Source organism: Ornithodoros turicata, chromosome 1 (genome assembly GCF_037126465.1).
Source record: "Ornithodoros turicata isolate Travis chromosome 1, ASM3712646v1, whole genome shotgun sequence".
Lineage (NCBI taxonomy): Eukaryota > Metazoa > Arthropoda > Arachnida > Ixodida > Argasidae > Ornithodoros > Ornithodoros turicata.
Window position 1 is genome coordinate 21,367,909 of NC_088201.1, and position 25,699 is coordinate 21,393,607.

Genomic DNA, 25,699 nt, shown 5'->3' on the forward strand with positions numbered 1-25,699 from the left:
ATTTCTTCGAAGCCGCACTGCTTCAGTGCAGCCTTGGCAACAGAAGCCGTGTGGACAGGGGCATTGTCCTGGAGCAACCGGACACCTCAACTCAACCTGCCGCGCCTCTTTTCCTTGATGGCGTCTCGCAGTCGGTGCAGGAGTGAAGCATAATAAGTCGTATTCACTGTGGTGTTCCTCTCTTTGAAGTCGATGAGCAGGATCTCGTGACAATCCCAAAATATTGTTGCCATGATCTTCTTTGTGGATTGTGTGACCTTGGCTTTTCTTGGGGGTTCTCCTGGTTTGCGTCATTCCATCGAATCCTTTTTTGAAAGGGGATCATAGTAGAGCACCATAGTCTCATCCCCTGTGACAATTGACTTCAATATCTTCGTTCTCTTGACAGAGCTCCAAAAACTCTTTGGCACAGACAACGCGCTGTTGCTTTTGAACTGACGAGAGAAGTCGTGGCCCCCATCTCGCACTGACCTTTTTCATGTGAAGGCCCTCGCCGATGATGCGAAAAACGGTTGTTTTGGAAAGCCCCAGCCTTTCTGAGATTTCCTTCACCTTCAGACGCCTGTCGCTCAGCACTTCCTCCTCGACAAGAGACAAATTTTCTTGTGTCACCACTTCCACTGGACGACCATCGCGTGGAATATCTTCAATGGACTCTCGCCCCAGTCGAAACTGCTTAGCCCAGTCTTTTACCGTTGTGTACGACGGAGAGGCTTCCGTGTACACGTTGTCCAGTCGCGCTTTAATTTCTTTAGGCGAAAGTCCCTCTTTTGTCAAGAATTTTATCACAGCGCGGTACTCGATTTTTTCCATTTTCACTGAAGAGTGCCACCTTCGTAATAGGGTACAGGGTATACCGCAACTCCTGCGGTAACGCACCTCATGTCGTCGTCGTCATCATCATGGTCACATATCTGTTCTTAGGAATATATTGGGGTTACTACATCTGCTCCTTTTGCGACCCAGTGGAACGCTTCCCCCTTATACTTTCATGCGCTCCCATGGCTAACGATACCATCACAGTTTCATTTGTATATCCAACGAAACCCTCCCGTGATCTACTCGGAAGGAAACTCTGTCGTTGTCGCACAACGAGCTGACCTTATGGCAGAATTGGAGGTGTACATTCGGCGGCAGTATGACGGTCATAACAATGTATGGTCATCTGTATGTGTGCCAGGTTTCATAGCCACGAGCTCTAACGGTGCCTGCTGTCGCATACGCTCAGCCCCGGGTAGGTCGTGGTCGTTTCTCTGGATGACGGTATCACCATATTTTCATATAACCGCAAACGACGTGTAAAAGAACGGGCTTTGAAGGGCATCACCTGAAAGACCATCAGTTTATCCCTTATGATTATTTTTTTTAACTTTCCGAACTGCTATCGACTAATGGACCTTTTTCACATACGCGTGGTATCCTAGCGGCTCTCCAGCGAACCACGCTCGGAGCGCGTCAAAACAAATCCACGTTGGTAGCACAAGGACCAAAACCTGTCCGGAGTGGGACCGACGAGCTGGCGCCTTTCGTGCGGTCTCCCCACTGGTCCCCACTTCTGTCGTCCCCATACTGCGCCATCTAGTGAAGACGGAGATAACCATCTCCGGCGCCTCATGGTCATGCGTAGTGAAAAAGGTCAATTTATTCTATACTTGTGCAGTCATTCCTCGCTTATCCGGACGCCTCGATACCTGCCCTCTATCGTCCGGATAGCGAATTTCCGGATAAGCCAATCAAAGCGGGGAGCGTGCAGTTTCTTGTTCCGTCACTTCTTTTGCTCTCGCAGAACGTCGTAGACCGTGGACTTTCGGACGTCGACGCCCACTGCTTCTTTAGCCCAGGCTTGAAGGCTAAAAATACTTTCACATGTTTTGGATAGCCGACGCTCGCATATAGACTCTTTGTGCCCCGTATAAAAATCGGCCACCCCTTGACGCCGTTGACACGTTTCCGCATGAGCGAATAGGAATGACACTGCTTCTGGAACATTGTTTCCAGAACTTCACGTCCGGATACGGATATGGAATTCCGGATAACCGGATAAAAAAACAATGTGGGCAAGTTCGTTCCCGGTCACGCAGAACAACGAGCTTTCCGGTTAACCGAGTTACGGATAAGCGAGACATGACTGTACATAAATAGTACATGTAGCAGATCGCACAGTTTTTCTGTCAAGCTTTCATCAGCACAGCTTAACCAACCTACGGCTATAACTACACAATGCCGGGGCTCATGTCATTTATTTGCTTGGATCTCGCTCTTTTTATGTGTTAGCACTCGACAAAAAAAAAAAAAAAAAAAAAAAAAAAAAAACATTCGGCTCTTAATGTAACCATTTATTGAAATACTGGTGACCAATAGCGATTGACTGTCAACACTAATTTTGGGGAAATGTGTCCCATGTTTGTACACTCTTAAAAATGAGTTTCACCACATAGCACACTGTGGGTACAGAATAGGCTCCGCCTCCAGTTTTCAAAAAATGCGGGAAGAGAACGTTGCCATTCGGGATGATGGTTGGCTAGGAGCGTGCTATGTGGTGAAACTCATTTTTAAGAGTGTAGTAGTAGCACACGTGTACTTGCCAAAACGAAAGTGAGACTACGAAAGAGACGCAGAGAACGGCGTCATTTCGTGCATGAGCGGGATATGAGCACAAAGAAGCCGCTTCAGAACGATTGCAGGCCTCTGCGGCTGCATGCGCGGCACGTCGCCGAAGGCCGCTGCTGTCATCGCGGACGAGAGTCCCACTGGTGACATGCCTCAGAGTCCAGACACGTTCTGCCTCCTCGACAGACTCACTTCGTGGTCGCGGCAAGCTCGGATTAACGAGGCTTCTGCGGCACAGCGGGCCGTGGGCAACATTGCCTATTGCATTTTCAACTCCTGTCATGGGAACTCCCCCCGATTTTTGTTGATGGTTTGTGCTTATGGCTACGCTTTGCATAACCCCCACACAATTGGCGTCGTTGCATTTTATGATACACGAGTAGCTCCCCCTACCCCGAATCCTCCTTGGATATACAGCCTTCGAGGTTGTATTATTGGCCTGGCCCTGTCTGCGTTATTTGCTCACATTATGAAGGCATCAGACCACACACACATACAGAGACGATGATGAGATGGGGCTGATACCGGCCAGCAGGCTGGGCGCTGCCCCAGTGCCATTTGTAGATACTGAGAGATGATGATGGAGATGAGGATTCAGGTGATCAAAGCAGGGTAGAGAGGCCTGTTGACGACAGGAAATTCCAAAGGTGACGGATACCAGCTACTGACCACACAAAATGGAATTTTATAATAATTGGGAGTAGATTTGCACGTAAGGTGAGTCCGCCTCCACTGATGGGACCACATGCTGCACGTGCCACAGGGTAAGACTGCGGATAATTTCGACCACATGGCATACGGTGCTGGAGGCAGTGTTTGCCTCCCCCACACTGCTAGCGTCCTGGATAGATAGGTCAGACAAGATTGGTCAAGAAGAGGGAAAGGTGTTTCAAAGGGGGCGGTTTAGTGGATCGCTAAGAACGAATTTGATGTTAGTTTTTAAAATTACTGCGCCGTTTAGAAAGTAGCCCACATGGCACAGTAAGTGGGAGCCGGCGAGGGACTGCAGGCCTACGATGTTGCGGCTCCGACGCCCCCTGGCGTGAAATTTGTCTATAGCCGTGCCCGAAGCACTGAATCATTTCATTGGCCATGCCAAGGCAGACGGTTAAACTACAACGAACCTATCTCCCATCGCACTCGCTCTTCCACCTTCATTGAGGAAGTACTGCAAAGACATGCTGAGAATGGCGCTGAGGAGAAGAAAAACTGTGACTATAGAAGGTAAGTGGGTAGAAATCCAGCGAACCGGTAAGGAAGTGTAAAGGACGAGCCGCCTCAGGACGAGAGCCGCCGATATTTCGAACATAGATTGTTCTTTTGCTGGGCACCGTCCTCATCATCTGGGACTGAAGAGGAACTTAAGAGACAACGATATGAAGATACGGAGAGGAGAAGAGTTAGCAGAGGGTTGGACACAGAGGAGGAAATTCTGCTGAGAAGAAAGAAGAACAGACTAAACGACGCCGTCTATAGTCGTGTTCAACATAAGAAGGAAAGGAAATCTAGTCCGTCAGCTCTCAGAATATTACTGCGCCGCAGATAGGATGGCTGGGCACAGAGACGTCACTCTCCCTCTTCCGTCAGATAATGTAATCCATCACACTCACTCTGCTACCGCATTGGCTGTTAAGACTGGCCGCATGACGCTATACGCGAACCCTCCTCCATGGCGGCGCTGCAGTAGCTCTCCTGGCGCGCTATTGTGTCTCCTTACCTCCAAAGGCGTATGTAGATGGCTGACTAGATTTCTTTTCCTTCTTAAGCTGAACACGAGTACAACTCAGTCGCATTCACTATCGCCAGGTTAAATAGCACTTTCTTACAGCTATGGATGTTCTCTGTGTCGACTGTAATGCGAGATAATTTGATGCTGAGACTAAAAGCGGCCAACCCTACAAAATTTCCGCAGTGTTGTGGTCTCGGTCGTGCTCGTGTTAAAGAATTCTGCAACTTCCGTGAGACCCGCCCCAAAGCCCTTCTCACCCTCGACCCTTCTGCTACTGAAGAAACGAAGAGGCTTCAACAAAATTTTCATTACAACATTCGTAGCTTAAACACGGCCCTCGAAATGGCTTCAATGGGTGCCCGAGTTGTGCTTCCGAGGATACGGCCCCTGCATCCGAATCCACGGCCAGATTGGACCATTGGACCACTTCATCCACAAGAGGGATTACTCTTACTTCACTCATTTTACTTCATTTTCATATCACTCATCTAATATCTCGCATGTAAAGGGGTAGGGTACTGCGTCCTAGCGGTGAAACATTCCATGTCACCGTCGTCATCTATCGGTTGTTGTTATGATTACTGTTACGGAGGCTTTAAGCCAGGGACCTCAAACCCAAAACGATTCGCTGGCCGCATTGACCTTAGACCACGTCATGGAGGGCCACACAGAAAATAAAATACCATAAGCTATCCTGATATACCGTAAAAAATGTACACAAAAAACAGGAGCGGTGTAGTTATTGTGGAGTCAGACGGTCTTGCAGAATTCATTACTGAAAACCTCCACTGATACACCAAGGGAAATAAATGATCTGCCTTTAAAATCGCGTTACTGAAAATATGAAAAACGATTCGATACGTGGTCCTCCACACAAACGATTATGACAGTGTTCCGGTGCACTGAAATTATCTCCTATTTGCACACTCTGGTGTTACATTTGCTTACACTTTCAAATTGGAAAAAGAAACGGAAAAATAAGAGCTAGCCGACATTATTGACAATGGATGGCATCAGGTTTGCTACTTTAATATGACTCCTAAAAATTAAAGTACGATGGCTTTTCTACATAACTGTTCCATCCCTATTTTTTTGTGTCACCATTTGACTGCCATCTTATCCCCACATTAGTTACAGTGGTAGTTTGCCAAAGTGCACGCGAAGCCCATGTTGCTGTATCCGAAACTTGGCGAGGTTCTGAAGCACAAGAAGTGCTCACATGCGAAAATTCGGCCTGATATGAACAGGGGCAGCAGTATACGCCGGGCAAGGCTAAAAACAATGCCTGAAAATTCTAATTGTTCTTTAAATTCTCTGAGAGGGTAGCTTCCTCCTCTTTGGTGGTCAAGGGCCCGTGGGCCGTGTGTTTGAGACCCCTGATCTAAGCCGTCTCATCACCTCCATATATCCCTATGTTCAGACATTCAGAATGAATCGGAATTCGAGAAGCGGAGATCGCGGAAGAACTTGCTCGTGGAGAGCACCGACTTCCTTCAAGGCTGAAGATGACGTCCGAGGAGACGAGAGAGCGAGACCTCGCACATCATCCGTACGATCTTCTGAGGGCGAACGAGGTGCCTGTCGTCTACATGGCCGAAGACGACAACGTTCCTGCCTCTCGAAGTCTTGCCGTCCACCAAAGAGGAAGCACTCTGCAAGAGATGCGCTGATATCGACGAGAAATGCGATTCCCTCGCACTTCTGTTCTTCCCGAAGGGTGAAGACAGTTGGCATAGCGATTTGAAGAACTCTGAACAAGAGAGTTGCCTCAGGACAGAAGCCGCCGATATTTCGAACAGAGACTGTTCTTCTCTGTTCGAAATATCGGCGGCTTCTGTCCTGAGGCAACTCCCTTCCTACATCTCTACCGGTTCGCTGGATTTCTGCCCATCTCTGTGAACAAGAGGGTTACTGAGACCTCCATTGCCTCCAAGGCTGCCTTCGAAGCTGTGGGCACGCTCCTTTGAGATCTCGTGGCAGACTACACGTGACACCTACGTACATTAGGCTAACAGACCACTGCAATCCAAACAAATGATGTTCTATGAACTGGCGTAAAGAGGAGCGGAATAGGAAATTTTAGCGAACAGTTGATATCACCTTCTTCGTATGGGTTAAGAGATGTCAGTCATAATGAAAGGCTTGCTACGGTTGCTGTTGATATCGTTGCTTTCGAGATACCGTATCTATCACAGCCAATCACTGGACGGGACTCTAAAAGTCAGCTCTGATAGGTCACGAAAGACACGTGAACTTGAAGGCTACATTTTCAAGGATTTACTAAAACTCTCCAATGTGACGCAGAACTGTAAACCTACAGCTACAAAGCACAAGCCAGGTGAATTATATTATCGATAAAAACACTATTAACCTACAACACGTTTTTCAGCTGGGAGTGATTTCGTTGAGGGCCTTCCGTCCATCGGTTAGGCAAAAAAAGTATACTCTTAAAAATGAACTTCACCGTATAGCACGCTCCTAGCCAACCAACATCTCGAATGATATCGTTACTTGCCCTGATTTCTTGAAAACGGGGGGCGTACGCCTTTTTTGTGACAATTATGAACAGCATAAGTGTCACAAAAAAGGCGTACGCCCCCCGTTTTCAACAAATCAAGGCAGATAACGATATCATTCGAGATGATGGTTGGCTATAGCCAACCATCATGAATGAGCTCCACCGCGTAGCACGCTCCTATAGGAGCGTGCTATGCGGTGGAGCTCATTTTTAAGAGTGATAGTTGCATGAATTTATCACTCTCAAGCATGATATCGGTTGTAGCTGCCGTACCTGCTGACATCGCTAAACGATCTTGAACGCGCATGCCCTGTGAGTTGAGATAATTTCTTTCTAGTGACTTTTACTCCGCGAGCAGGCGAAGCCCACGACGATTTATCATTACTTGCGAGCTGCGTTACATGCAGTCATCTATGTCATAATTTACACCCGCATGGTCCCATCGTGCCACCCCCCCCCCTCTCTCACTTTGCCTGTTCGCATTGACAAATGGCTTGAATATGACATCGGGAGTTGTGAAACACTAGGCTGAATAACAATGGCGCATGCATATGCAATCTCATCCTAACGCTCACTGCATTCCCATTATTGTGCTCGGGAGCGCCCCGTCCACTTCTTTCCTCGCTGTACTCCTTCGAGGTAATGCATTACGACGACAGCTCGAGCAGACCGCCACTTGCTTAATGATAGTAACAGCCTTTGATGACGCGTGAAGTGCCATTAGTATTTCATGAGGTGACAGGAACATCCTGGGCATCTCCTGAAGTGAGATTTCGGCATTTCCTCTGCTATGATGATGATATCAGTATACAGCCGGGTGTTTTTTTTTCTCCATACAGTTTTTTTTTTTTTTTTTTTTTGTAGAAAGCTATTAGAGCAGCATAGATATCGTTTTTGCAGGTGCGTTATACGGCAAGGCAGACATCCTTCGATGAGAGTATGCAGCTATACTAGCTGACTCATTGCTGAAAATCCATTCGTTACATTTTAGTTAGAGGTTTTCTGGGAAATGTGAGATAGAAGAATTAGAGCCAGTCAATATTTAAAGCCCCCTATTATATATATATATATACAGGGTGTCCACGCTAAGTGTGAACAGATTTTTAAAAAATATATATAACACTTTTTCCAAGATGAAATCAATTGCAATATAGCATATGCTAAAGGGCACTCCCTAGCAGGGCATTAGCAAAGTCCAAATGCAATGTCTTAATTAACTTTCGTTAATTAACTTTTTAATTATAAAAGCTACAAAGTTGTCCCAATGAGAACATCGGTTCCTTTCGGTTACCTGATATCGTAGCCGTTTTCAGAACAAAAATCCGTTCAATAGATCGCCCGCAAAAAATTCGTGAAGGAACGCCATTTTTTTCTTTATTTTGTTCATTGCGCTTCTTAGAAGACGCGTCTTTCTTTCACCCCCAATGTGAGAGGGAGAAAGAGCACACTATCGCCTCTCGCGTCCTGGAAAAAGATTAAAAGGAAACAGAAAATGCAACCTAACATAAGGCCAGTTCCGATAGAGTCACCCGATACATTTGTTTTTGTTTTGTTTCCGCAAGTTAAAGCTCATCTTCGACGCATGAGGCGGCACTGTGCTCCTTCCCCCTCTCCCGTTGGGGATGAAGGAAATACGCGTCTTCTAAGAAGCGCAATGAACAAAATAAAGAAAAAAATGGCGTTCCTTCACGAATTTTTTGCGGGCGATCTATCGAACGGATTTTTGTTCTGAAAACGGCTACGATATCAGGTGACCGAAAGAAACAGATGTTCTCATTGGGACAACTTTGTAGCTTTTATAATTAAAAAGTTAATTAATTAAAGTTAATTAAGACATTGCCTTTGGACTTTGCTAATGCCCTGCTAGGGAGTGCCCTTCAGCATATGCTATATTCCAATTGATTTCATCTTGGAAAAAGTGTTATATATATTTTTAAATAATCTGTTCACACTTAGCGTGGACACCCTGTATATATATATGTGTGTGTGTGTGTGTGTGTGTGTGTGTAAGTGCTCAATCGTCGCCACGCCAGTACTGGACAGCTGTTTCGGCCTTCTTGGGCCATCATCAGCAGTACGCAGGCAGGCAACGTTTGAGCGGATGGCGTCAGAAGGTCACGTAGCACGTGATTCCTCCCGTCAGGGTGTGCTAACTCACCACTGAAAGCCCAGTGCAAAGCCAGTGAAGTATATTAGTGAAAAAAAAAAAAAAAATAGCCGGAGCTCTTGGGCTGCACGCATACCATATGTTTGTAAGCATTCGAACGTCGCCACGGCAGTACTGGACAGCTGTTTCGGCCTTATTGGGCCATCATCAGCAGTACGCAGGCAGGCAACGTTTGAGCGGAGGCAGCGTTTGAGCACTTACAAACATATGCTATATGCGTGCAGCCAAAGAGCTCCTCCGGCTATTTTTTTCACTAATATATATATATATATATATATATATATATATACAAAGGGAAAATAGCCGAAGCTCTGTAGCTACACGTTGAGCATATGTTTACAGTTTGACCGTGCACTCCCAGCCGAGTACAGCTGTTTCGTCCTACTTGGGACTCGTCAGCCCGGCGTAGGGAAGTGACACGGTCTATATATAGTTTGCCAATCCCGAACGATGCGCAGCTACCCAGGGCCGACGAGCCGCAAACACGGCGAAACACGTGTCCTCTGGTGCTGTCGCATCGTTCAATGAGTATCTATATATAAATATAAATATATATATATATATATATATATATAAAAAGAGGAAAAAAGCCATTAAAAAATAAGAAAAATGACGCTAGATGTGTTTGAAATTCAAACTTACAGATTAAGATGGCTTCTATGGCTGCACGTAGAAAAACAGATACTCATGGAACGATGCGACAGCACCAGAGGACACGTGTTTCGCCGTGTTTGCGGCTCGTCGGCCCTGGGTAGCTGCGCATCGTTCGGGATTGGCAAACCAGGGGTCACTCAGCGAGCGATATACACCTGGGAGGGTGACTGAGGGTGATTGAGGAGTGCTCAGTCACCCTCCCACACATATAGGGAACACATTCTCGTGGTCAACCGCCCTCCTAAGCTTCTAATCTATATATATATATATATATTGAAACGAGCAAGTACGTTGAAATAACCATCACCATAGACAACCTGCATGCGAAATATTCCTCGAACGTGCGTACAGTAACGTTCTGGAGCGATTTGAACTCATAGGCTGTACCTATATGCTGTGCCAGTGCTCTGTGGACCTCTCCCAACAGCCAATTTTTACGTGGAGACGATTGATGGGAGGTACGCTCTTGAGCTGACAATGTAACTTTGAATAGGTTTGTGTGAACTGCATTTTAACTATCACTCAGTACATATGGAAAAACTTTGCCGGCGTCGTATTTTTATTTTTTCGATGCGAATTCTCTTCCTAAACGCTGAAGCTCCCTATAACTGGGCGCGGAAACTTAAAACGACCACGAGGAATAAGGAACAAAAAAGGAAGCCAAGCGTGCAGTTTAGCATCGTCGAACTGACGGGATATCAAGCTCTCATTTCGTAAAGGGTTGACATATTTCAAAACAGCGATGCGAGCAAGGCGACGGTTCTGTCAACAGCACTAAACGACTTTGCTGTCTAAATTAGTTTCGGATAAAATGGATCTGCTCCCCGTTTGGCGAAGCGCATTATTACGAGACGAAAAACAAAAGTTGTCAGAACGAGTCAGGCGCACGTTTTGCCGCAGACAAGCAACGAATGGGGTGATAAGCGGCACTGATATGATGTAAAGTGATCCAACCACTGACCTGTCGGCCGAAAATCTTCAGTGCTTTCCGTTATTGGTAATGCCAAGAGTACTGTAGTTAATAACAACATGCACCGTACATAAAATGATATCGTGCTATTAGCGCATACACTCTAAGAACAAAAAAAAGAGAGAGTAATTTTACTCCTTTTGGGGACTAAATGCATTGCCACAAGAATTAGTCCTTTAGGGAGTAAATGCACGTGAGGAAATGAATGTCACAGGGTGGGGACTGCATTTCACGTTCTGTTCTAGGAGTCCCAGGTACATAATTCATGCGCATGAATGAAAATTCTTTGAATTAAACCGTGAACCGTGATATGTTGAGTGATATAAAATCTTACGACATGCATAGGACACAATTTCGCAAGAAAGAACTCTTACTATTTTTTCCTCTGTGTGGGTGGAAAACTTATAACTTATAAAAACTTAATATAATAATACTTATATAATATATATCATAGATTGAGAAGTTACCCGTCAAAAAGAACTCGTTACAAGTTACCGTGTGCAAAATGTAACTAAGTTAATAACGAAGTTCTTCAGCCTGAAATGCAACTCGCAGTTACTGAGTTACATAAAAAAAAAAGAACGAGTTACTTCCAAGTTACTTCGGACACGAAATAGCATTACGCAGGTGCAGCACGCGTGAGCAGTTGAGTTAGACCTTGAGTTGCCTGCGGAGGAGTGCAACACGCTTAGATCGTTTTCGTTTATGTCCAACAATAGACCTCTCCCTGTTTGTAAACAAATGATGTCATAGAACAAGAGATAAACTAATGTTCTGAGGCTGGAACAACATAGAGGGACAGATACAAACAAAGCTCAATTGGTAGAGCCCTGGACCGGCAATCCAGAAGATGTGGGTTCGATCCCTACAGCTGGCTAACCTTTTCAGTGACTTTCATCTTTCATCGTTGATGTCATAGTGTTCGATAGCGCCAAAAATTTGGTAGAATTGAACTACGCTCGAAGCTAGAGGTGAACAAGGTCGCGCCCGAAAGCCACGGTCTTGAGGGGATTACGATATAGTCCCTTAGAGGGACGCGACCCTCGGTCCTACTTTTCTTTCAATGGGAGGCAGCGAACAAATGCCCGTTCGTGGCCCTCTCCTTCCCAGCCCTCCTAACCAGCCCTTTCCTTCCGATTTGTTTCGGTTTCAGACTGTCTACCAATGTCATGATGACGTTTCTCTGGTAGAGGTCTATTCGAACGCTTTGCATCTTACTCCCTGTGGGCGCACAATGGTTCAGCTTCATTTCAATGGCAGCGGTTCTTACTTCCTGAATAAAATACTGTCATTGATTGAATATCACGTTTTATGGCAAAAAATGCCATGAAGGAACCGGAGAGAAAGCAAGAAAATATGTGGACGTGAGTGAAAAGAGAGTTAAAAGTAACTTGGAACTTAAGTTACTTTGGCAAAGTTACCTGAAAAAGGAACGAGTTCCTCTGAAAGTTACCACGACGCAAAAGTACCGTGTTAAGTTACAAGTTACCAAAAAAAAAACTTAGTTACAGTAACGAGTTACTTGTAACGAGCACATTCCAGGAGATCATTTGCGAAGTTCAGTGACTATTTGCAGTCCTGGGGAGTAAATTTCGGGGTTAGGGGACCAAAATGGGGAGCAATTGCAGTCTAGGGGACTAGAAGCTGCAATTACTCCCGATTTTACTCCTTTTTAGAGTGTACAGGTGTTTTTCAGGCAGTACGGCACACACTACGGGGCTGGGTTGACAAATAAAAAGTTATTCTTGGTCCTACGTTCTCTCGCTTCGACGTTAAGCTTAGATCGTATTGAACGCCCCTGGTATGTACCGTGTTCTCGCACAACAACGAACAGAGTAATTTCGAGCGTTTCATTGTTTTTTCTTCTTTCCACTATGCGACTATTGCAGCAAGGGAAGTGGCATTATAGTAGTGTTGCGATTACAGTTAGCTGCAAAAGGGAGTTTAAAATTCCAGTACGCCATTCTGTTTTCCACGCGAGATCATTTCTATATTAATTTATATCCACACATATTTTCTACAGCTGGCGGACGGAAAGAACTCGGCGACGTGTGGTCTTGCAGCTCTTCGCCTCACGGGGCTTGCTAGTTGCTGTATACAAACGCAATCGCACTTCGCGTCACTCAAAGTAAGTTCCGGGGACCGTTCGCTCGGAGAATCGTTGATACGAATGTTGGCAAAGTTCGTTAATAAATCCAACTAGACATATTGATCTATTTATAGTTTCGGTTTGTTGCGAATGGTCTCACGATATCTATAGCTCTGGGAGCAACACTTACTTTGAAAGTAGTTGAAATTTTGTTGATGGACCTGGTCGATCACTTTCACGCATGTGCATGTTATCCACTAGCAATCCACGCGCAAGCACACTCAAGCGCAAGGAACTGAAAAGTAACTCATGATGAGCTCAAAATTTCAGGGAATCGGCTCCATATAGCTCCTTTATGTCACATTGAGCAAAAACTCGGCGAATCAATCGCGAGGACATTTCCCCACCTTTTGATTCGGATTCCGACGACATCTATACTCGCAAAGTGGGGCTTTGAGGACTCTGTTTGCGATCGCGAGGCAGGCTACACGGCGAGAAAAGCTATTCCCTCCTGAAAGCTTTCCGCGAGACAGGTAAAGACGGTGGTACGATCTTGGCTCGTTCTCTTGTGAGACACTCTATGCATAACATCTTTCTATGTTATCCTGAGTGTGGTAGGATTCATCAGAAGAGGAAAACTCTAACGTACAGAGTATAGGGGAGACCACACTCTTAAAAATGAACTTCACCACATAGCACGCTCCTAGCCAACCATCACCCCGAATGACAACGTCCTCGCCCTAGATTTGTTGAAAACGGGAGGAGGAGCCTATTTTGTGCCGTGCATAATGGACACAAAATAGGCTCCTCCTCCCGTGTTCAACAAATCAGGGGCGAGAACGTTGTCATTCGGGGTGATGGTTGGCTAGGAGCGTGCTATGTGGTGAAGGTCATTTTTAAGAGTGCAGGGAGAGTTGTCACAGCTTTTACTTCTGATTTTGCTGTGACGAAAGTGCGTTCGTCAGGCTGATGAAACCAACGCTGGATTTTAGTGCAATCTTTTGGCTACACAACGCACACATTAAACTAAAGCTGGCTTTCAAAGGCAGTATAAGAAACATTTGCGCGGATGTCGTCAAGAGAGACAATACGCCCCAGTAGCGGTGCAGGTTGTCACACGGGCTGGGGCAGGTTATCTCAGCTGCATTTTCTGGTAATCTTTATTGTGGAGGTATACCGAATGGAATACCCATTGGAAGTGCATATGGAAAACAAACTAAACGAGCAGAGAAGAACGTATTAAGCCTTACATTTTATATTTACGCGCCTGCCCTAGCTGTACAGGATACATGCAAGCTATCCATTACTGGCTGTAGACCGGCATTGTAAATGTAAAAAGCGGCACCAAATTATTACACGATCTCTAAGATGTACTAAAAAAGCTACTGGAACACTTCACAAACATATTATAGCGACAGGGCCGGTTATTTGCTCGTTCTGCCGGTTGCCGGTAGAAAGCTCATACCGGCAGCCTTTTGCCGGTATTTCTGGCTCAACACCTTTCGCATGAGCTTTTTCATGGTTTTTCCTTCAACATTCCATTACAGCTTCTGGAGCACAGACAAAACTCCGCGATCACCAGTCGTTTTCTTAGTTATTCATTACAGTATTGTGTTCAGATGGGACAAGAGCAGTGGTTGTGCAAAGCTGTTGGTGGTTGTGTCGAGCGTGCAAGAACTTAGGCCGTATAGATCCATCATGGGATCCCCGCATGCAAAGAAATGTTTGTCTGCGTGGATGCGTTTTGCAAAGTGAGTGGCAATCCAGTCCGGTTGCTCCAATACAATCTAGCAATATTTATAGCAATTTCAATTTCAATCAGTGATCCAGCCCCACACAGGAACATATGTTTCTTCGTATTTGAGCGAGCAAGCATTCTCTTTCTCTCTGTGTGCTCGTCCACCCCTCACCCACTTGTCCTTTCCCACGAGCCTTTCTCTTTCCCTCTACTCCACCTCCTCTCCCCCAGCCGGTATTTTTTACTGCGAAAGGTGGCAACCCTAGCTGTCAGTCGCTCTACCAGTTGAAGCACGTGCCAACTTACCCCACCTGATATGGGACAAGCGACCCCTACGACGCCCACAGTGACTTTACCTGAGCAGTGGTCTTAACTGTGCAACGTATTCCGCTGAAAATCCATGAAAAGATATCCAAAAGCTGAATAAACATTACGAACACGTGCATTCTTTAGAGCTAAAGTGTGTGTCGTACAAAATTTGAAAATTGCAAGAACGGAAAATTTTACTTACTCGCGACAGAAACTGTGCTGTGTGCACCTTCCAATACTTTCCATGACAGTGAAAGTTGCTTCAGTTAGTGGTTGCTCGTGCCGCTAACAAACAGCGGGAAAATGGCTCAGCTGCTCTGTTTCGGTTTCTTTAAGTAGCGAATGTGACAACTGACCCGTGTGACAACTCTCCCCGGTCTCCCCTATTCCACTAGTGATGTTTCTAGAATTGATCGGTCAAAGTATGGCTATGAATCGTAATTGTTTTTTTTTGCTGATGATAGGAACGAAGAAAGAAAAAAGGGACCTCAGTGGAGACACGGAGGGACTGGCTACCCCTGTTCAAATAAGAAAACGAAGAGAAAGGAGGGTGTTAGTAGGTGAGGGAGAAAGTTCAACTGACGGGGATCACCAGTGGAAAACATTTGCCGAGTGTCTGCGTGGAGAAATGTCTATCAGTCGGGTTAACGACACAAAAAACTTGACGATGTCGAAAGGTCGGGAGTCAAGGCAAAATCTCTTCCAGAGACTGACCAAGGGAGGAAACCTTATTTGTTGCTGCTGTCATGCTCACTGACAAAGCGATGTTCAAGCCCTGTAAACTCGGAATATTTTTCATTGGAGAACAGACGTGGACACCATGCACGTGTCTTTATTCATGGCGGCAGGATACCCAATAGCAAAAGTAACGGCACATGGTGTCCATGTCTGTCCTCCAATGCATACAAGAGTCAAGTCTCATGGAGCAAATATATACCGGGTGTTTCAGTTAAATCCCCGGGCTAAATAATTCGCGAACCAGTGCACCAATCGAATAACTTTCTTTTTTACAAGTATCTGTCCAATACCGCCTACAAGATGCGCACCGCGTGAATGAGCGGGAGGCGCTCATTATTTAAATAAAAATTCAATTGAGTTTCATGAAAAAAGCTAACTTCTAAAGCAGGGCGCCGTCGGCATTAAAATGGGTACTGCCCCTTTTGGGACCTTCAGTGGACACCTTTTAGAGAAAAATCTGCCACCGAAGTGGGTCATTTGTTGCAGTAATTAATTGGTTTCGGTTTACGTATTTTTGTCGCGGCTGGTCGCGGCGAAGCGCGAAAGGACGTAATTCATTGGTGTAATTCATTGGTGTAAGGACGTAATTCGTTGGTGGACATGGGAGTGAAAGAGCGTCCTTTTGCGCTCCACCGCGACCAGCCGCGACAAAAATATGTTATTCGATTCGATATAGTTATTCGATATAGTTATTCGATTGGTGCACCGGTTCGCGAATTATTTAGCCCGGGGATTTAACTGAAACACCCGGTATATATATAAGCTACAAAATTGAGGTTCGAACGACCAGGATGTTGAATATAGATAAGGGAGAAAAGACACCAGAGACTGAAGTAGGGAGTAGGGGAAAGTTATTTATTAAACTGGCATTTAAACTAAGGGTCTGGGGAAGTCTACGTTTCGGCGGAAGCTCCGCCTTCTTCGGGTGAGTCCCGAAGAAGGCGGAGCTTCCGCCGAAACGTAGACTTCCCAAGACCCTTAGTTTAAATGCCAGCTTAATAAATAACTTTCCCCTACTCCCTACTTCAGTCTCTGGTGTCTTTTCTCCCCTATCTATCTATATATATATATATATATGGAGCAAATAGCACGCTGACTTCCCCTGCTATCACATATACATTGAAGTCTCCACGTATGATAAAGGTCGTCATGGAACAGCTGGTCGCACCAGTGCGACCTACTTCTACCTTTTTTTCTACTTCTACCTTTTTTTCTACTTCTATTCCACTAGCAAGACGCGGGGAAAATTATATTTATTATTAATATTTAATAATTTAGTGATGAAGCGCCCGTTTTGGCGCTTTCTGCCGTCAGCAACGATGAAACAAAATAAACATATAAACACACCATGAAACAAAACAACGAGCGAGAATGAATGGAATTTGAATTTTCACATGCACAGCCCTGCAGTATAATTTTAACAATGACCAATTCATTTCACCCAAGGAAGAGTACCGCGTTCGTTTCGTGCACAACTGCTCCTTTCGCTCATTCCGCCAATGGGATATAATTTGCCCGCGGAACGGTCGCGACTCTCGTTCCAGATTAAATATATTGTTGAACTGAAAGTAGCGACGCATTCTGGAGCATGGTATAAGTAAGGGCAGATTGCATACGGGTGTTTATTCGAATCGCGCGGAAGCCCAGTTTCTGTTTACTGTCTCTGAGCGCATGCACTCATAAATAAAAGCTTCGCAACGAAACTGTCGGGAAAATTGTGCAAACCACAGAGAGGACTCTACCACGGCGTGGAGCGCAGAAGGCTGCCGGGATGAATGGAATCGAACGCTCTCTTTTTTGGCGAGTTCTCTGGTACGGTGCTTCCCATATAGCGGCGGTTGCGTGTGGCACTCCGCATATCGCGGCTCCAATCTGCGGCGAAAACGCGCGGTTCCCAGTGTATCAAGCTGGCTTCGGCTTCCGGCGAAGCCGGCTCAGCTGTGAGAGAAGAGTTCGTAAAATCAATGCACGCCCGCGTCAATGACCGCGTGCAAACGCATAGACAGAGTTGCTCCCCTGGTGGGTAATTCGGAGGTGAAAATCTTTTCAGATGCCAATCGGCTGTGGCGCAATGGAAATGCGAGCACATTTGCAACGGGGCACTCGACAACAAATCGTGTTTTTATCGATCGGCGTTTGCGATAAAGGAGCAGTAGTCATAATAAAGGGGAACGGGCGGCGTTTGCGTCCGCTCGACACGGCTGTTTCATGCTCGGCCAAAATGCGTCCCCGAGCGACTGTATATAGATGTTGCTTCACACGCGTCGTCAGTTTTCGCGACGGAGCTCCTTTATTGGAGACCGACACTTCTAGGGAACGTGAACGGTGATGTGACAATTGAAGCGTAAAAAGTGTCATGTCAGTCGTGTGTGCTTCGACTCACAAGTTTGTCCTTTCCGATGCATAGTCAGCATACTCACGAAGGGCTGCAGCTCCGTTGGGTGACGACATTTGGAAAGCCTCACCATGCACGCCTGCACAGCCCATTTTTTAAACTTAATTCGGTACTAAGTTGTTGCGCATTTCCTTATTTGGAGAAACGTCGAGTATCTGCACAGGCTACTACGCCTCTGCCCTACACTGTTAAAACAGAACTTCACCACATACCACGCTCCTAGCCAACCATCATTCCGAATGATATCATTCAGTGCAGTGATTTGGCGAAAATGGGAGGAGGCGCCTATCTGGGACAGATTATCTTGTCCCAGATAGGCGCCTCCCCTCAGTTTTGAACAAATCATGACGCTGAATGATATCATTCGATATGATGGTTGGCTAGGAGCGTGCTATGTGGTTAAGTTCTGTTTTAACAGTGTAGGACAATACGAATGCTGAGATACAGATTCAGTAGGTGAAGGCCATGCTGTTAACCCAAGCAGCACAATGTACTGAAAGTCGAGTGCAATAGGGGTGGACGGGTAGGTGGCCTTGAACAGACTCGGTGAAACTGAAGTACTGTGCACTGTTAAAACAGAACATTACCACATAGCACGCTCCTAGCCAACCATCATTCCGAATGATACCATTCTGTGCATTGATTTGTTCAAAATGGGAGGAGGCGCCTATCTGGGACAAGATAATCTGTCCCAGATAGGCGCCTCCTCCCATTTTGAACAAATCAATGCACAGAATGGTATCATTCGGAATGATGGTTGGCTAGGAGCGTGCTATGTGGTGAAGTTCTGTTTTAACAGTGTGATAAGACACATACCGACCACCCCTATTGCACTCGACTTTCAGTACATTGTGCTGCATGGGAAGATACCTAAGTGAGGCTTATGCTCTCTTAAAAATGAACTTCACCGCATAGCACGCTCCTAGCCAACCTTCACCTCGAATGATATCGTTATCTGCTCTGATTTCTTGAAAACGGGAGGCGTACGCCTTTTTTGCGACAATTATGAACAGCATAAGTGTCACAAAAAAGGCGTACGCCTCCCGTTTTCAACAAATCAGGGCAGATAACGATATCATTCTAGATGATAGATGGCTAGGAGCGTGCTATGCGGTGAAGTTCATTTCTAAGAGTGTGGCGTCGCGACAATTTGCTCCTACTTCTTTTCGTGGATGATTTCTCCCTATTGATGGTAACCTTCAGCCTTCTCTTCACATCTCTCTTTACACCAAGGAAACTAGCAGGAAAAAAATAAATAAATAAGAAATCACAGCTCCGAAAGTAACACTGTCGTCAGATCATAGTGGAGGCTCGCCGTCGCTCGCGCATCTCGGATGACCGTCACTCGCAGGGCGTCGCCGGCGTGACAAATTGCATTGCATAACCGATAAACGCATTTGAGGGTGTGATGTCACACCAGTGGTGTACACGACACTGAGGAAGGCAATTGATCTCTGGTAATGCGACAAAAAGACAGGATCTTCTAAAGGCTACTCTGCTGATGCCCTTCGCGTTTTTTCTTGCACGCGGTGGTCACGTTGATGATGAGATTATGTCAGCTGACTATATGCCCCTTGCTTGACGCCTTGTGTGCTTACCACTCGGAATGCTGAGCAGTTCGAAAATTGCATCTTTCTCATTCGCCTTGGAGTCACGTGACGAATTTCCCTATTCATCATCATCGTTACATTTGTTGTTGTATTGCCAACTGTAGGATGGGATAAGCGCAAGCTTGCCCGCATCACGTTTCAAAAATAGTAGTGCCTCGTTGTTGTTTGTATTGCCAACTGCAGGATGGGGCAAGCGCAATGCCCTTCCCAGTCTTTTACTTCGAATTCGTGTTTCATGCGGGACGGTTCGATGGGTCGCCGAAGCTGCACAGTGTTCACGGTTTTCGTGTTGGAAGGAACTGCGCTTGATAGGAATCAATCTCTTGAGCACTGCAGTGTGTTCGCCCAAGACTTCTTGAAAAGAGTGGAGTATCCAGAACTTCACATCCGGAGTGTACTGGGGACTGAGCTGTGATTGTTAGGCAATCGACGACTTTCGGCCACGGCGATTTCAAATCCAGCTATACATGGAACTCTACCGACTTAAGGTATCTTTACTTGTCCTCGAGGTATAGGTCTCAGTACTTGATGCAATGTGCCAAATTGTACGACTGTGCACTGCCAGAGGCCTACACGCTGTCGCTGTCACAGGCATCACTGTTCCTGGTATACGACTGTATATAGACCTTCGGGTAAGATCAATCTACGAAGGCAGCGCCGTGTCCGTGTCAGAACGGATTTCTTTTCAAAATTAAAAGAACGAGGGGGTCAGCATGTGTCATGGAGACGAGCTTATATATATATATATATAGATACTCATGGAACGATGCGACAGCACCAGAGGACACGTGTTTCGCCGTGTTTGCGGCTCGTCAGCTCTGGGTAGCTGCGCATCGTTCGGGATTGGCAAACCAGGGGTAACTCAGCGAGCGATATACACCTGGGAGGGTGACTGAGTACTCCTCAATGCCACAGTGCAAGCCAGTGAATTATAATGAGGGGGAAAAGCCATTAAAGAAACAAGTAAATGACACTAGACTCACTTACAGGGCGTTTTACTTGTTTCTTTAATGGCTTTTTCCCCTCATTATAATTCACTGGCTTGCACTGTGGTATTGAGGAGTGCTCAGTCACCCTCCCAGGTGTATATCGCTCGCTGAGTGACCCCTGGTTTATCTAGCCACAAACACGGCGAAAATAGTCCTCTGGTGCTGTCGCATCGTTCCATGAGTATCTGTTTCTCTGCGTGCAGCCATAGAAGCCATCTTAATCTAGTGTCATTTACTTGTTTCTTTAATGGCTTTTTCCCCCTCATTATGTGTATATATATATATACTCGCATATAAAGCTGTATCGCATATTCCCTTGCACGAGGCGGTAACGTTGACGATGGGGCTCGACCCCTCACATCACCCAGTACCATCACAACCTCTTCAGCGACAGACCCATGTTAATGTGGGGTAATGAGTAGCCGGTGTAGTTGGCACCCAGCACGCATTGACTTTTCGTGAACTGCATTAATTCCAAAGTGTGAGCTCTTGCACATCCTCCAGCTGAAATGGCATTGCGTGTGCCGCTCGGAACCCACCCGGAACGCATCGCCATGCGACTTCCTCGCAGATATCATAGGTGAAGGTATAGACAGATTACGCTTGCCGAGCTCGAGAGAATATATTGTTCCGAAATTGTTCTTAATGCTGCGATATCAGGGCTCAATGATGTCTTGCTAGGAACACTTAGTGGATATCTTGTTTCCTGTAACTGTTTCTTCCTGAAGGCAATAAGAAGAATATTTCGCGCTACCAAAACTGTACAGTGCTGGGCAAAAGTTTACGGAACACGCTACGGCGCATTTCTTCCTCAGAGTGACACACTAGAGAGTTTTAGCAGACCGTTGATAACGTGGCTAGCGTCGAACGGTATCAACCGGAACCAATCAGTGGACAAGATTCTGAGTCACGCACCACTGCGATTGGTTCCGATAGGCACGATAACCTTATCAACGGTATACTAACACTCACTACTACACTCTTAGAAATGAACTTCACCGCATATCACGCTTCTCGCCAACCGTCATCTCGAATGATACCGTTATCTGCACTTATTTGTTGAAAACGGGGGGCGTACGCCTTTTTGTGACACTTATGTTGTTCATAATTGTCACAAAAAAGGCGTACGCCTCCCGCTTTCAACAAATAAGGGCATATAACGATATCATTTGAGATGACGGTTTGCTAGGAGCGTGCTATGCAGTAAAGTTCATTTTTAAGAGTGTAGCAGCGAATGGAACCGTACGGACTTACAAACAGGTGACTGGGTTATCTAGGCACATGTCTGTACATCCGTAGGGTCCCATTCGCTGCTAGCGTCTCACTCTGAGGATGGAATGTGTCGGAGCGTGTTCCGTAAACTTTTGTCCAGCGCTGTACCACCATGGGCGTAATGCGTAGCAGAACGGTGAGCGTTGCGTTGGCATCACCACAACATCAGTGCGGCCTGACCTTGTTGATTTGTCAATGTTTCCCGCCTGGACCTCCGGTATATAGCGATTCCCATTGAGGATTTTAACGCATTGTTGCTTGATTGATTCTGTGTTTTTTGGCGCAACAACAGCAAGGTCTAGCGCATTGTAACGGATTGTAACCATGCAGTTGAAGGAAAGACAACTCAAAGTCCCGCCTTCTAGTACACTCTACTGATGTGTCAGTGACGGTCACTAAGTATCGTTGATGGCAGACCAAGTGATTTGAAACATTGTCGACAGTGTTACGGATAAAATGTTTCTATTGGTACATCCCCGAGGGAATTTGCCTCTTGCTTCAACGCCAGGAAGCAAGGCCTCAATCAGAAGTAGAGAAAATGGCTTACACTCCAAACCTAGTGGAGCTGATTTTTATTAATGATATTGTATCATGTATCAGCCACTCCACGCTACTGCAGTATGCTGACGATCTTAAATTAATGAGAGTGATATCTTCTCACTCTGACTGTGTACTATTACAAGAGGATGTATCTAATGCCACTACTTGGTTTTCTGACAATCAGCTTAAAATTAACAGCGCGAAGACTAAGGTCGTCTCATTCACTCTTAAAAAGAGTGTTAGTATTTTTTCGTACTTGTGGGATGGTGTGATATGCAGAGTGAACACTATTCGTGACCTAGGTGTGACTTTTGACTCCAAATTGCATTTCCGCGAACATGTCAATGCTGTCAAGATCTCTGTACTACGCGTTCTGGGTCTCTTAACAAATAAATACAAAATATTTGATTCGCCCAGCGCTCTACAAATCTTATGTCCTCCCACGACTCGAGTATGCGTCAGCTGTGTGGAATACTCTCTGCGTCACCGATGCGAATCGTCTTGAAGCTGCTCAGAAAAGAGCTCTTCATGTCGTCCACTATTTTTTTATACGGCGCATCCCGGCCTCTAAATGGTATGATTATTATAGTTTGTTGAAGCATTTCAGCTTGCTGCCACTGCCTGCGCGACGTAATATTGCTGATGCTCTGTTCACTTATAGATGTGTACATTCATATATTGATTCTTCATTTTCTTTAAGTTTTCTGAGTTTTTGTCTCCCCAAAGTTGCGTTGCGTAATCAGCCTTCATTTTATGTAAATAGTTTCTGTCCATATGATCCCATCATACGTTACCAAATGTTGGTAAATTCAATTTCAGTGTCATGTGACGTCTTATCTCCTTCTTTTGGGTCCTTCAAGAGAGAAATTACCATGTGCCTATCGTATAACAACTGCTGCTCTTGTGTCTTTTTTCATACATATTTTTCATATTTTAGTGTGGATTTTCCTCTTTCGTTTTATTCATTTCTCGTACTTTGTTGTACGCTGTTGTCTGTGTATGATATTGATGTGTCTGATGTTCTGCGCGCGAATACTAAGGTCCTTGAGGCTGTTCATGGGCATCAATAAAACACTATCTTATAATCGCTAGACTCTGTAGGGAAGCCTCTAAAAGTTGTGATAAAGTAAAGCATAAATGCCCCGCCAAAAATTCAAACCCAAAGTAGAAAGGCCAACTCAAGCCTTGAATTTGAATACCTTGAATTTGCATATAGCCTGAAGGCAAATTCATATTGGAGTAGTTAAAAGAATGAAATGTCTATGTCAACCACGACAAAGACACACAGTATAAATTTGCTAAGAGCGATTTTTCCAATCCCAGCTAGTCTAAGGTTCAGGACACATACTTAGCGTAGATTCGCTAGAAAAAACGTAAGAGTGAATAGACAAGTATATAACATAAAAAGGAGATATCGAACCTCCAAACACCTGTTTCAGGGTAAGGTATATCCTTTCCAACAGCATGAGCAGTTTTCTTAAGACAGGACAAAAGAAGTTCCACACTATGTAAGCAGATGTGGTTCAATACGACCGACTGCGGAAAATACGGGTAGTTCAAAGAGAAAGAGATCCCAAGCAGCACAGCATCTCCACCCAATATTGGTCAATATTGGAACAAGAAGGTATATGAATGTATTTGAATAAGAAGGTCGTGGAAGCGTCACTAAGGACACAAAGAAAACTCGATGGCAAAGAATATGTTATAACTGCACGGAGGAAGAGCATGTTACTGAAAATTGTCTTCAGCTACACTCGCAGAAAAAAGGGTGTGAAAAGGTGGTAACTTCTATAGTTACCACCTAGGTCAAAATAGCGTCTGATAAAGAGTGTAAAAGGGTGGTAATTGCAATTATCATATATCCAAATTGCTACAAAAAGGCGTACGCCCCCCTCGCTCACCGAATCAGAAGTGGTAACCCTATCATTCGTGGGAGAGAGTGAGGTAGCAGGTAGAACTTTGCAACCTTTTAGGCACAACGTATGCGACAAATATTACCTCCTGAAAGGTTTAACTTCTCCACCCTTTTTTCTGAGAGTGTAAATATTACTCGTTCGTACATCAGAGAAGGTTGCGACAGTCATAAGCTTTTGGAGCCACATGTACGAAGGGCACAAGTAAATGGGAAAAGGTCTGATGCTGTCCTAGAGTCTGTATGACCTATGGATCTTGTCCATCCTCGGTTTGTAAGAGGTCAAAGACTTCGCAAAATGTCTAGCACTAAGGAAGTATGAAATGAATTGCCTCAGGACGAGAGCCGCCGATATTTCGAACAGAGACTGAAGGTGAACAGTCTCTGTTCGAAATATCGGCGGCTCTCGTCCTGAGGCAATTTCCTTCATACGTCCCTACCGGTTCGCTGGATCTCTACCCGTCTATAGGACTAAGGAAGGTGGTTACTTGCATAGGTCAGTTAATAGCAACGTTTGTTTAGTAAAGGGCATTTCGAGGGACTGCATACAAAAGCTGTTTTATCTGTTCGTGTACCTTGCTCATGTCGGCGACCTTTTGTTTTCCTTTGTAATCCGGATCACACGACTTACTGAGAGAAAACGCTGATAATTGGGGAAACTTTTTGGAAGAACCAGACCAAGTGTAAGACACGAAACAGCAATAAGTATAGAAACTCCGTTTGGCACTTGAAAAGAAGACACGCCACTATGGCCGTCACATGGCTGAACGAGATGTCAAACAAAAGGGATAGGCTTTGGAACTTGGATCTTCGCTACCAGTAAAGCCAAGGAAAACTGTCAAGGAAAGCCGAAAGTCCCCACTCTTCTTCTTTTGTTTCTTCCACAGAAATTCTTTGTTTGTACAATCTGGAAAAATATTTTCGACCACATCAGTAAAGTTTCGCTCAGCGCACGGGTTGTTGCAATAATGAGGTCTTTTCTTTATTCTACATTCATATTTAATTCTGTAGTCTTCCAGTACCTCCCAAGGTGGCGGGTTCGATCCCGGCCGACCACGCCAGCAACTTGATGGCAGGGTAGAAGTGGCTGAGAAACGCCGTCTTGCGCGAGCAGTGGCGTAGCTATTTCGGGAGGGGTTCTATGGGGACATTTTCTGGGGGAGGAGGATTCCCCCTCGTTTCCCTCTGCCAAATGCACTACCAAAGGTACGATTTCAGGGGATCTGAACCCCCACCCACTCACCCACCCAGGGCTATGCCACTGTCCGTGAGGGACGTTAAACACGGTAAGCTTTCGGTGTACGCTAAAACCCTCAGGTGGGCAAAATTAATTCATGGACCGACCACTGTGGCGTCGTTAAGCGTGTTGCACGTTCGTCGTGTGGCACGTTAAGACACGAGTTATTGTTGTTATTATTATTATCTTTCTGTATCATTGAACTTCCTCACCCTCCCTAGG

The 25,699-nt window shown here is 45.5% G+C and overlaps 1 long non-coding RNA gene across 1 annotated transcript in view; it reads left to right on the plus strand.

The window, feature by feature from the left end:
• LOC135377613 (uncharacterized) overlaps positions 1-25,392 on the plus strand; it is a 171,293-nt gene extending 145,901 nt beyond the window's left edge. Inside the window, exon 4 of the long non-coding RNA XR_010418161.1 lies at positions 25,260-25,392. This is a non-coding gene — a long non-coding RNA (uncharacterized LOC135377613). The remainder of the gene's footprint in view (positions 1-25,259) is intronic.
• The last annotated feature ends 307 nt before the right edge of the window (positions 25,393-25,699 follow it).